General features: G+C 35.3%; 1 long non-coding RNA gene across 9 annotated transcripts in view; it reads left to right on the top strand.

Annotated features, from left to right (window-relative positions):
* Positions 1-14,642, top strand: part of LOC141561763 (uncharacterized) — a 553,911-nt gene that overhangs the window by 73,670 nt on the left and 465,599 nt on the right. The window lies entirely within an intron of this gene.

Genomic DNA, 14,642 nt, shown 5'->3' with positions numbered 1-14,642 from the left:
ACAAAATATGATGAGTATAAGAAGATGAATATACATTAAAATTGGAGGCAGCTAGGTGATATAATGAATAGAGCACTAGACCTGGAGTCAGGAAGGCCTCAGTTAACATTTTGCTTCAGACACTAACTGGTTCAGCAATCTCAACTTTGCCTCAATTACCTTATCTGCAAAATCAGGATAACCTGTCTCCCAGAGTTGTTTTGAAGATAAAATGAGATATTTGTAAAATTGCTTTGTAAAACCTTAAAAGCTATATAAATACTAGCTATTATTATTATTGTGCTTCCCAGAGCAATCTGGACTGACTTATAGAAATTGATGCAGAATGAAGTAAGTGCAAGGAGAACAATGTATAACACTCAAAACACAAAGAACTTTAAATGAACAACTACAATCACAAAGAATCCATGATAAAACCTACTATTTACTTCCCAACAGAGAGGTGATGGACTCAGTGTTCAGATTGAAAAATATATCTTTTATAAATGCCAGTGAAGGAATTAATTTTGTTTAATTATGAATATTTATTAGAAAGGTTTTATTTTCCTTTTCCTTCCTCATTTCTAAAATGGAGTTGGATAGATTGCTAATGTTCCTTCCAGCTTTAAATGCTTTGGTTCTGTGACTATGTTCACTGACAAAAAACTGATGATGGGAGCAGGGAAACTCTCTGGAATGTGAGAAAGTAAACTTTGGTTTGACTTATAAATTATATGGAGTCACTCCAGTTGATCAATGTCCTGGTCCATTCTTTAGCTTGTGTCCCAATGCCTATTTTGATCATTCTAGATCACACTTCTCTCTTTCCTTTTTAAAACTCCTATAGTAATACTTGCCTGAACCACTCATAGAACACAGAGCCTATACTGCCTTATAAAATTGATTATCTTTTCTTAAACATCCATTAAGCACCTACTATGTTAAATGTACTATTTTAAATGCTCGGAGAAAAATAGGAGTGTTTATAACTCATAGTGTGTTTAAAAGCAGAGATAGCTTATTATACTTCCTTAAATGTCCCAAGGCACCTTGTACATAGAAGCAGATCAAAATATTTTTTGCTGATTTATTGGCTATTCAGTCTTCAATCCAACAGATAAAAATAATGGTAAAGGAAGAGTTATTCTCTAGGGTATGATGAATATTATTGATCACCCTGAATCTGTTATGTCACAGTCTCCTTGAGCTGTTCTACCTCAGTTTCCCTGCACTAGTTTCCCTTATTGTCCTGACTGAGTTTCCCTGAATTATTCTGTCTCAGTTTCCTTAACTGTCCTGCCTCAGTCCCTTAAGTTGTAAAAGCCCCTGGTTCATTAAGACTGAGGACCATTTGCTCTAAGGTTATAAATTGTCAATGGGAAATGAGGAGCAGATCAGACTTTCTGGCTCCTAGCTCCTTCTGCCCCCAAGAATTTATGACACTGCCACTCTAAAATATTCCAAAAGATAAGACTATCTCAGATATTTCACTGACATCTTTACTTCTGTTATTCAAACATTCTGACTCTGGCTTTTAGTAAGAATTTACAGCCTTCCCCGCACATCCTGACAGAACCAAGTGCTTCTAACTTTTCCTGCTCTTCTTCTTTCCTTTGTCTATAAAAGCTATAAAAGTGTTTATCATTCTCCCATTCATTACTGGATACTTTGAGACGAGAGTCCTGTCCAGTCAATTAAACTCTCCAATAATAAAATATTATAAACTCTCTAATCTCTATCTTGCCTCAGTTTCTCCAGCATTACAAATCCTAATCTTTTACTACTTTACTCCCCCCCATTCCTGGTGTAGGGACAACGATTCAGCTAGGTAGTAAAGAGGTAGAGAAGGCACAAATACATTAAAAATACCTGATCTATCTATCTACCTGTCTGTCTATCTATCTATCTATGTAACATTAAGGTACCACTCAGGCGGGCTCACAAAGACTAGAATATTGGGTACTTCCTTCTCTGTACCTAAATGTGATTCATTCCTTGGGGAGCTAACCTGCCACTGGCTCTTGTTGTCCTCCATCATGCTCCAAGGAATTATTTTACTTATGTCTATATCCAGGAATTCCCCAAAAGGGATTGAGGAGTTAAAAAATTATGTATTCAGTGTATAAGATGAATAAGATATGGGACAGACAATTTATTTTTACACTTTCAAAAAAGCTAAATATAAAAATAAAAACAAAAACAAACTTCACAAGTGCCTGTTAAGACAACAGGATTCTTACCCTATAACCTATAACAAGACAACCTATAACTGCTGGTCTGGTCTGCTGAGAGAATGATACTTCAAACTTCATCAGCATACATAGAAGTTTTACAAGGCAGCTAATTAGCACTTCACATTTCATTTTGGCTCTGAACTCTGACTCAATTCCAACCTTATATTTCCTCTGAACTTTATGCTCAGCTGTTCCCACAATCAACCTCTTCATTTCTGAGGGATACTGCTACCAAAGTACTTATTGACCTTCGGAACTCCCCAAAATGCTTCCAACTCCTGATATGTATATCTTTGGATACTCAATTGTCTATGCCAGAAAAGAACAAAAACAAAGGAGAAAAGACAGCCAAGGGACTGATATAAACTCATCTAACTCCACAAGGGACCTATGGCAGTATGGGGGAAAGATCATTTTCCATTCATCCACCTCCCTGCATATGGGAGAGTTGCAAAATAAGAGGGCACAGCCAGCTGTCTTCTCTTTTAAAACTATCACTGAATCATTTTCTCTTCTGCCTCAGCAGCCAACAAGCAGATTCCTTATCATCAAAGAGTTTGAGCCTTTTCCCTTTTATTTAAACTTAGCACAGTGCCTAGCACAGAGTAGTCTCTTAATGATTACTAAATGACTGAGTCAAACTTACTCTAAAATTTCATGAGGTTGACAGGAACCAGAAGAAATTCTGAGTCCTTGTTAAATACACACACAGACACACAGACACGCAGACACGCAGACATGCAGACACACAGACACAGACACAGACACACACACACCACAACATACACACACTCCCATGTATAAATAAAAAAAATAAATAAAATTCCTGTACATATGTAATACTCTCATATATACATTTACACACATACACACACATATATAGACATACATACATACACACAATCATTACATTTCTCACCATCATTAAGACAAAGGGATAGGGCTTTTCCATCCCAATTTGTATATGCTCAGTTCAGGTTGTCATTTTGTGATTTTTTTTCCCCAATTCCTTGTTAATAGAACAGTAGAAAGAGCTCTGGATTAATAGTCACAAGAGCTAGGTTTGAATTCTAGCAGTGCTCCCTACTTCTTGTGTGTGACATTGGACAATCTTATTACCTCTCTAGGTCTCATTTTCCTGATCTGTAAAATGAGATTGAATTCATCACCTCTTTAGATCCTTTCTATTTTTAAATAATGAAATCATGGATTTAGAGCTAGAAGGTATCTTAGAGATTATTGAAGTTAACTCCTCATCTTAAAGATGAAGAAACAAGCCCACAGAAGTGGTAGATTTGAAATCAGACCTTCTAAACACAAAATAAGAAATCTATAGTCCTGTGCTCTCCACCTTCCCCCTCATATTCTCCTTAAGAAAGTGTTGAGAATGACTATGTATTGTCAGGTTGTAACCCTTAGCACAATGCCTGGGACCTTTAAGTGCTCAATGAATGGTTGTTAAGTAACTAACAGATGGAGGATGCTGCAGAAAGAGAAGAGAATGATCAAAGACATTTCTCTCAGCATGGGAAAGGATGGAACAGCACAGAGAAATTGAAACAGAATGTGTGCTGAATGAAGTTGTGCTTTTAGTATAAGTAAAAGAATAAAGAGGGGACTGTTAGACTGGCCACTTCTTGGCAGGATGTAATGGGGGAGGAAGCCTAACCCTATGCTCTGCTAAGATGGACCAAAAGAAATAATGGAAGAAGTTGATGATGATAGTAATAGCATCCCTAATAAAACAATACTCAGAATGCTTACTTAGGAAGTGTTTTTGGCTGTTAAAGCATGTTATAAATGGTGGTCTGTTTTATCTGAGGTTGTCTGATTGTGGTTGAGATTTCTTGAGCTTCTGGCTGTGAGCAGCTTTGCTCAGTTGAAATCTTTAATACCTTTTTTCCTCCTTCCCTTAATGGAAAGAAGTGATTCAGATTTCCCAAGGCAGAAAAACCAAGAGAAAACCTGGCTACCACTTCATCTATTTTGAAAATAGTATCAGCTTAGAACTCCTAAGATCCTTAGGTAACAAAATCCTGGAAGACCCAATTCTCCTAAATGGTTTTTATCAGTCAGTTATTGCTTTTCAATCCTCAAGATGAATGAACTTTGACTCTGAAATAAGTAAAAAATGGAGGAAGGAGCTGCACTCTTAATTTCCATACCCGTTTTGGGATTCCAGATTAAAAAAAAAAAAAAAAAGAAAAATTTCCAATGGAGAGCAGGAAGATTAAGCTTACTTATTAACTTGTGACCCTGGACAAGTCATTTAACCCTATTTGCCTTAGTTTCCTCATCTATAAAATGAGCCGGAGAAGAAATGACAAACCAGTCCAGTATCTTTGTGACCCCTCTAATGGGATCTTTGCTATTGTTCATACATATCATTCTGTTTCCTGTTTTCAAGATTTTATGTGTTTTGACTTCCTTAATACCTGGAATATTATTGCTTCATTATTTCCACCCTCTGGAATCCCTAATTTCCTTCAAAACTCAGCTCAATTGTTATAACCTTATGCATAAGGACCTACCTGATTCCCTGTCTCCTGGAACTTTCCCGCTTCAATGACTTTTTCACATTTATTTTATTTGTACATATATATTTGTACATTTGTGCATATCTTATTTGTACATATATATTTTATTTGTACATTATAATATTTTGACGATATTGTTTAAACTTTCCTTTTCTACTTCGCAGTAATATCTTTTCAATTATTTACCACAAAAACCCCTAAATATTTATCAGGCACCTATTAACTACTAGAGAGAACAGTAAAGTCTTTTCCCTGAGTTAAACTTTGAACAAGGAAGCTAAGGATTCCAAGAAATGGAGGGAAGGATGGAATGTGTTCTGGGTATGTTCATCTTGTCTCCTCCAATAGAGGCAGGATTTATTTAACTTTTTGCCTTTGTGTCCCTAGCACCTAACAACAATACCAGGCATATATTTTTTAGATTGCACGTGTAATATAATTTTTCTAGGAATTCTTGAAGAGTAAATTCAGTCAATTGTATTTATTAAGTGCTTACTATGTGCCAAGCACTATAGCACTGGGATAAGTAGAAAGGCAAAATACAGTTCCTGTTCATGAAAGGCTCATTATCTAGAGCCTTGCACATAATTGTGTGCAAACAGGTTCTATATAGGATAAATTGTAGAACATTTAAAGATTAAGGAAGATTGGGAATGAGTACTTAAAGAAGATAGGACTTTAGTCAAGATTTGAAAGAAGTAAAAAAGTAGCGACGTAGAGGTGAAAGGAGAATCTAAGCTAAGATCTGGGGTATAAAGAAAGGGAAAAGACAGTTCCTGTTCTCCAATGGAAAGAGAACATATAAATAATTGTATAAACTAGATAGACTTGAGATGAATTAGAAATAATCAATAGAGGGAAGACACTAGAAGTAAGGAAAATTAGGTAAGGATTTTTGTAGAGAGTAAGATTTTTAATAGGCATTTGAAGGAAATGAGGGAAGTCAGGGAACAGAAATGAGGAGGAAGAGAATTCCAGGTACAGAGGGTAGCCCATTGTTGTTTGTCCTTCATTCTCAAAGAGACCAGAGGCTACCATCAATGAATCACAGAGGATTGGGTGTGTGGTGTGTGTGTGTGTGTGTGTGTGTGTGTGTGGTGTGTGTCTGCTGTAAGAAAACTGGAAAGATAGTTGGACTATGCTTGCGATTGACGACAGTTGTTGGGCTTCCTCCATGTCCTATTCCCCTGCCATGAGAGTCCCTGGCAACCACCATTCCTGCCTCCCTTCCAGCATTATTGTTTACTACCCAGCAGGCAGCTGGATCAACAATAGTCAGAATGTTGGCACACAATTCTGGGCTAGTTACTGATCTCCGTTCTCTACCTTTTTTTTCCTATATTTTGATGGATACATGATCTCATGGTGGAAATCTTTATGCCAGCACAGATTGTAACCTATTCACACCGTATTACTCTCTGTAATTCTTATCCATATCTTGCAAAATGAAATTCTCTATGGAGAATCTATCTAACACATCAGAGGCTCTTCTCTAATAATTTGACATTTCATAGCTACCAATGCAATGCTCAGACTTGTTATGCTTGACTTGATTTCTGATTGGTCTGCTTCTTTTAGGAGCATACTTATTTATCCTAAGTGATGTCTTTTCTTTCCTTTAGATAATGAGTTTGCTTTTATAATTAGAATTTATCTTTTCTTCAGTTATCAAGCATTTTTCCTTTTCCTTCCCTCTCCCTTTCTTCACTGCCTCAATTAGATAATAAAAGAATAACAAAACCCTTCTAATAAACCAGTTTACATATTGACCATATCCAAAATTATGTCTTATTTTGTCCATCACCATTCTGTCAGGAGGTATGTTTCATTCTGTACCATTGTTCTTCTGAAGCAGGGCTGATCATTATGTTGATTAAAGTACTTAAGTATTTCAAAATTGTTTGTCTTTATAATTGTTTAAACTGTTTCTTTTCTACTTACTTCACAGTGATATTTTTTCAATTCTTTTCTACAAAATCCCCTAAATATTTATCAGGCACTTACTAACTACTAGAGAGAAACAGGAAAGTCTTTTCCCTGAGTTAAACTTTGAAGGAAGCTAAGGATTCCAAGAAGTGGAGGGAAGGATGGGATTGTTTTGGGTATGGATATGAATAGATATCAGGCTGATTGGAGGAATAGCTAAGTAGGCCAGTTTCACTAAGTAAATTTACATAGAATGTGGGAAGGGAAGAAACGTGAAATAAGTCTGGAAAGGTAAATTAGAACTTTGTGGAGGTTTTAAATGTTACAACGAGGAGTTTACAATTGAACATTTTTGGGCAGAGGAGTGACTGTGTTACTACTTCTTGTGGGCCAAGTCATCATTGCAATATACTATAGCTTACTTAGATCCATCATGCATCTTGCTACTGCTCTTTGGATCACTAGCAACTGTGATTCTACTGTGCTCTTAATGGTCACTGGTTCATATTTCCAGGAGAATAGTGATGTTAACAAAAGATATATTTCTTATAGTATTGTTATATATATAGTTAAAAAGATAAATTTCTTATAGTATTGAGGAGTTTGGCTTTATTGAAAGATATAAATGGTTTCCCAGATGTGACCTGGCTTGATCCTATAACACTTTGGGCTCAGGTCATCAGCCATCTGCAGTGCCTAAAGTACAGGTCCTACATGTGCTATTAGTAGAGTAGTGACATAATAAGAATATTCAAAAGTTTATAAATGTCATCATTACCACCATTACTACCATCATCAGTTTGATGAATATAACAATATGTAAGTCATTGTGGCAAGAGCTATGAAACAATGTTTAAAAAGATACATATTTGCCTATATTGCATTAAAAAGGAAAAAAATTATCAGTAAGTTTTGAAAATTTCAAAATTATTTATTTTATACTAGGAGACAAGAAAGATTAAGGGAAAAAAGCATAATTTTATAGCCCTTAATGGTCAATGATGGAATACTGGGTGAGGTGTGAAACTGAGCTAAACTTCAAAATTACAATTTCCAAGGCCTGACAGATCCCAGAATCTGGACTGATTAATGATTTACAATGCTCACTGGTGAATAAGAGTGAAACACAAATAATTTTTTAAGTTTGAAACATACAATGGTATGACCTGCATGTAACATTTACCCTCCTTGTCCCCCAAAAAATTAGGGCTAGAAAGAAGTATAATTTGATTTTTTAAAAAAAGAACTCTATAAAACACTCAATCTAATTGGAAGAGAACAAATTAATAATATTAAAACAACTCTCCATTTTTGGGGGAGACTGATTTCATCTCTTTCCTTCCCAAACATAGTCTCTTTATAATTTTCTGTTAGGGCCTCCCTTAGCTTAGGAGATATTTCATCTCCTTTCCTGCTTCTGTATCTCCAACCTCTTAATCTTGGTATTAATTTGTCAGTCTTCTCCCACCATGCTTCCCTAGGGCTTCCCAATTTCCGTATCATTTGTGAATTTAATGAATACACTGTTTGCTTTCCTTACAGAGATCATTAATAAAATCACTGAAGAAAACCTGGCTCCAGCCAGGGCTTTACCCTGACAGGATGTATTACTGTTTATCTTCACCTTTTGTTTCCACTCTTCTAAGTTTTCAACCCACATTTCTCCGGAAACCAGTTGAAATGATCATTTTTCATCTTGCTTTCAAGAGGGCTTATTGCATTCTTTGATTCTAATACCTCCCTGTTCTTCCCTTTCTCAGTTTTATTTAATTTTACTCCCCCTTGATTTGACTCTACTTACCCCTTTCTTTCTAACCCCTAAAGATTATTTTCCTTATGAACTGATTGGTTTGGATGGGCTGCAGACTGTCTGGACCATCCTTTCTTTACTTTTTTTGAATAGAGCCCTGACTTTCCAAGTAAAGATGAAGCTCTCATTCCTTTGCTTTGCAAATATCTAAAGAAGCTTTGAGGTAGCTCACTGAGTATTAATGGAGTATTTGGGAAAGAATGTGATATTGTGTGTTGAAAAAGCACGGGGTATGGAATTAGAATTAGGATAGTATAAGCTTGGGTAATTCACTTTTCTTGCTCTCAGCTTCCTCATCCATAAAATGGAAGTGATTGATATTTGCACTATTAATTTCCCAGTTTTTATGAGAAACAAATGAGATAATATATATGAAATCCCTGTAACTGCAATTCCCAAACCACTATATACACATGAACTATATTCAAGTAGGAAGAATATAGACAAGCCAAGTCTCTGGCTATATAGAGAGAATATAGAAGTAATATAGAGAATAATATAGAGAAATTTCTGCTTATTTTCTGGGAAAGACGAGGCAATATAAATCTTAAGACAAATTTGATATATATGGGACTGTATGGAGGATGTATACATTCATTACATATGCAGATGTTAATTTCTGTGGATGTCTGCAGTTATACACATTTGTATGTATCATATTTGTATTTGTATATATGTATATGTATAAATATGTATACTATCTATATTATATATATTTCATATATATTAGAGATTTTACATAGATTTATAGTTGTTATATAATAATATATGCTATATAGATATATATCACATATAATTTTAAATAAATATTAGTTATTTAGGAAAATATATAGATATTAGATAAATATTATAAATATATTAATCACATAAGATTTTTACTTAAGTCTTCCTGACTCTAGGTTCAGCATTAAATTCACTATGCCTTCTAGATGCTTAGCAATTGCCTGTAGAGGAGAGAGACTATATGGAAGGTGACCAATTAGGAAGCTACTGAAATAGAAGGAAGACTTAATGAAACCTTATACTGGAATGGTGGGTTTGATGGAATAGAGGGAAGTGAGAGAAGGGGATTCAGGAGATGTTCTGAAGATAGAATCAGAAAGACCTGGCAACTGATTAAAACAAACAAAAACAGGCATGGGATAGGAAAATATGTGCCAGTCAGCAATTTATATGCACCTTCAAAATTCCTGTTAACCACAAACTCACTGTGGATCAACAGCAATGCACCAATCTGGATTCAGACACTAGCTGTATGATCTGTCTCAACTTTGATCTGTCTCAGTTTCTTCAAATGTGAAATGATGATAATAAAAACTCATTGGATGTTGTAAGATCAAACACATGGGTCTGACAATGTTACTCCTCTATTCAAGAAACTTTGGTGACTCCTTATTGTCTCTGGTTTAAAATATAAGCTTCTTTATTTGGTATTTAAAGTCTTTCATAACCTACTTTCAGCCATTCTTTCCAGGCTGATTACTCCCCTTCATGTATTCTATTCTTCAGCAAAACTAACCTACTTGCTGTCCCCTCTATGTGACATTCCTATGCTGTACCTGGAATGTTCTTCCTCCTTCCCTTCTCTTCTTGGAACCCCAACATCCTTTTTAGAGTCAAGTCAAGTCAGGCCTTTCCTGATTCTCCCAGAAATTAGGACAACTCCTTAAAAATGACTGTATTTATTTAGCACATATCTTATATTTACTTATCTGTATATTAGCTGTATCCCATTTTTGCCCTAGAATATAAGCTTCTTGAGGGTAGAGACTGCCTTTATTTCTTCCCCAGACTTAGCACAGTGCCTAGCACACAGGAGACACTTCCATAAATGCTTAATGAATTAAATGGAATTGAAACTAGAAAGTCTTTGGGTTTATCTCAGTTAATGCAAAAATTCTCAGTGCTAGAATTTCACCTGTATTTGTAAATTACATGTATTTCTTTTTTCTTAGTAAGGTCCCAATCTCACTCAGTATTTGTAGAAAATGACAGTCCTACAGAAGATATAAGATTTGATAAGGTAAAAAGCTTGTAAATCATTCATAATGGAACTACAAAGAAAATGCTAGTGAATTTTTAAATGGCTGCTTCCTATCTTGGGATATTAGTCTAAGTTTACTCTAGCTCTGACATACAATCCCCCCCCATATATATGTGTTTATATGTATGTAAATATGTGTATATGCATAAATGTTTATTATATATGTATATATGCATAGATTTTAATCAATCAACAAGCATTTATTGATCATCGATTATGCTCTAGGTACTTACTAGGCATTGGTGTACAAAGACAAAAATGAAACACTCTCTGTGCATTTTGTAGTCACCTCCTCACATAACCATCTTTTGCTCCCTCAAAAAGCATCATGTTTTTGTACATCCTTAAGAATTTGTTTTGCTTAAAACAAATCCTTCACTTAATCTACTCTCTCTGATCTCTCCCCTCTTCTCTTTGCTCCTATTTCCATATTGAATAAAATGTATTTTGTACCCAATTGTGTGTGATGTATTCATTCTTTTTTCTGACCAATTCAGATGAGAGTAAAGTTCAAGTGTCAGCCACCGGCTCCCTCCTCTCGTTGTTTATATAGATATTAACTATGCACTCTGATTGCTTGAGAACATTTCCTCTAACTTTTTCCCTTTTCTTCCTGCCACCCAGCCCTTTTATCTTCCATTCTAATTTTAAGATCTTTTAATAAGACTCCATTTATGACCCTTAAAATATGTTTCTTCTCCCCATGTTTGAATGTGATTTATTCTTGTTTAGTCTTTTATCATTGTTTGTTCATGTTTATCTTTTTATATTTCTCTTAAATCCCATGTTTGGACTTCAAAGTTTCCATATATCGCTTGTAGTTCTTATCTTTTTACCAGAAATTATTGGAAGTTTTTCATTGTTTTATTAAAGATTCATCACCCTCTGCTCCCCCCCCAACCCATCCCTCAAAGTCCCTAAAGCAGTATATTCATCTTTGTTGGGTAGTTTATTCTTTGTGTATATGCCAAGACTAGGATTTTCTTATGCCTAATTTGGGAAGGCTCCTATGAGAAGTATCCATAATGTTCTTGATATTTCATTCTCTCATCCACAGGTTTTTTCGATTCTCTTATATGTATCATTAATATTTAAATTATTTTTTGTTTCTATTTTTGCTACAAATTTTATTTTATTATTCAGACCAGAATTATCTGTAATATTTTTCTAAGATTTCAAAATCTCCTTCCTTATCCTCTTTCATTTTTTCCTCTTTATGTTCAATTTACAATCCTGTGTCATTTTAAATGCCAAATGTGAAAAGTTTTACCTCACTGAAAGGCTGCATGAATAGCCTGCTTCTGACCATATTAGAAACACACACACATACACATACACAAACCATTTCCCGTAGCTCCACTGCTTTGTTCCTTTTTGATAAAGGACATCTTGTGAAATGGGCATCTTTATGCTCTGTGGCCAAATCTTCAGAATGACCCCTGATTTTGCTCATGACCTCAGTGGCTGGACAAGAAGGGGATGAAAGACTAGGAGGAAATTGTGCAGAAGAAAAACTGATCTAGTAAACTGCGTTGAAAGGGAATATATATGAGCAGATCTAGTTTTTACAGATTTGCAGTAAAACAAGTTTTGTAGTTTTAAAAATTACCTTTTTAATCAGTCTACTATAACTTTTATTTTATTTTTAATTCTTAGAATTAGTGTAGTATAATAGATAGAGAACTAGATTTCCTAGCTTCAAGTCTTAGTTTCTATGAGTTGCAGAGAAATTGCCAAACCACATTAGTAGCAGAAATTTCTTTGTCCTTTAACTTACTAGTCCAATGACATTATTGGTCCAGTCTTTATCCAAGGTGACCAGTGATTTCCTAACAAATCTAATGAACTTTTCCTAATCTTGATACTTCTTGATCCCTTTGACTCATTTAACACTATTGATAACCATCTTTTCTGTTCTCTAGGTTTTTATGATACTGATATCTTGTTAACTTTTTGCTGCTTCTCAATCTGCTTGTACTGCATCCACACCATATTCTCTACTGATGGCTTTTCCCCAAGGCTTTGTCCTAGAACTCTCTCCTTTCCCTCAAAACCATCTTATTAGGAGAGCTCATCAGTTCATATCCAGCATTAATCTCTCCTCTAAGCTGTAATCATATTATCTTCAACTGCTTTTTGGTATCTTTAATTATTAAATAATTTGTAGGCAACATGTCCAGAAATTGAAAGCATTATCTTTCCTTAGTCTTTTCTCTTTGGGACTACTGTAACAGTAGTTGCATTAGGTCATTGCCCCTTCCAAACCACCCTCCATTCAGCTGCCATGGTGATTTTTCTAGAGCTTTGTAATATATATATATATATATATATATATATATATATATATATATATATATATATATATATATATATATATATGTATATGTATAGCTGCCTTTCCTCCTCAAGGACCTTCAGTAGCTCTCTGTTATCTCATGGACCAGATATAAAATCTTCTGTTTAACATTTAAAATTCTCATAATCTGGTTCCTTCCTATCTTTCTAGCCTTTTCCCACACTACTCCCTCCACAGACTTGATAATCCATTTACAATGGCTCCTTTGCAGTCCCTCACACATGGTGCTTCATCTTCCATCTTTGTACCTTCACTCTAGCTGAACCTGATGCTTGGATTTCTCTATCTCCTTATTCTCCCTCATAGATTCCATCGCTTTCTTCAAGGTCCAATTCAAATTCCACCTTCCACAGCAGACCTTTGCTAGTCTCTCCAGCTTTAAAGTGTATTCTTTTCAGATTTCATTAACTTTTCTCATCTGTTTCTTCTGTTTACTTGATTATTTAAATGTCATTTCTTTCATGACATTCTTTGAGGATAGAATTTAATTTTTTTTTCTTTGTAACCTTCTGCAGTTAGTGCAGTGCTTGGCATATTCTTATGCTAATAAATACTTGTACCTTAACTGACCAGTGGACCAACTTTTATCCCTTTTAATCTTTGCCATATGGACTAGGATCTAGGATTTCTCAGAATTCTAGCCTGAGTAGCAGTGAGATGACCAGCTGAATCCCTCTTCTTCCTGGAGATGGAAGGTGCCTAAAGGAAGGTCACCTTGCTGAGTAAAGAATGATTGTTTCCCTTCAAAGGCAGGGGCTCCTCACACAGCTCCTGGGTGGACTTAGGCTACATTCAATAAGTAAGGTGAATAAAGCTGGCAAATGGCTCAATACATGATTTATACTGTCTGCATGCAAACCGAAAGAGCTATTTATGGTCCTTAATCTGCAGTGAGAAAGGGAAAAAAACACCACTACTCACCTAATAAATAATTATAGGTTTCTCTTTAAATTGAATATTTCCTTTAGTTTTCTTCTGGAGTCATGGGAAATATTTTCACACTGAAGTAAAGGAAGCTGATCCTTAGCTATAAAAACTTTCCACTCATTTTTTTTTACTCAGAAGATAGTTTACTAATGTCTGTCAATGGGGAGATCTGATTCAGGGGAGTATAGTGAGAACGTGAGTCTTTGATGCTCAGTCCCAGAGAGATAGCTGTAATAAATTTCAGTTTTCATTGGCTCAGTCTCCAGTGATCTAATTATAGAGGGAAGAAATACTGAATACTGGGCAAAAGAGGAGGAAAAAAGCAGGCATGGGTGCCAGTTTTGTTCTTTTTGCCACTGGGGTCTTTATTAATTTGTTGGAATTTACTCCTGACACTATTTCAAATTCTATGCCCTTGTCCTTCCAATCATTTCAAATCCTCCTTGGCTATGTGATCAGTTTATTATGAATGCTAGTGGTCTCCTGGCCTTTTTTCTCATCTGCTTTGTCTCCTTTTTCCTCTTTTGTGTATTCTCACTTGGATGCAGTCATTGGCAATGTATGTGAACACACTGGAATTAAGATTAGGACAAACCAAATGATCAGGAGTTTAAACACCAATGAGGGAGTGAAGGGAATGACTGACTATACAAGAATACATTAAAAGGATTGGAGTTCTTCAATCTAGAAAGAAATATGTTGAGTGAGGACGTGATCAGAGCTATGGAGACTGTGGAAAGAAGACTAGATCTGAGGTTTTAAGATCTGAATTAATATCCTGACCTTACCATTGACTTTGGCAAATTCATTTAACGTATATGATTCTCTG

This window comes from Sminthopsis crassicaudata, chromosome 3, assembly GCF_048593235.1.
Source record: "Sminthopsis crassicaudata isolate SCR6 chromosome 3, ASM4859323v1, whole genome shotgun sequence".
NCBI lineage: Eukaryota > Metazoa > Chordata > Mammalia > Dasyuromorphia > Dasyuridae > Sminthopsis > Sminthopsis crassicaudata.
The sequence above is the reverse complement of the archived record's forward strand: the minus strand, read 5'-3'. Positions and strand labels throughout refer to the sequence as shown.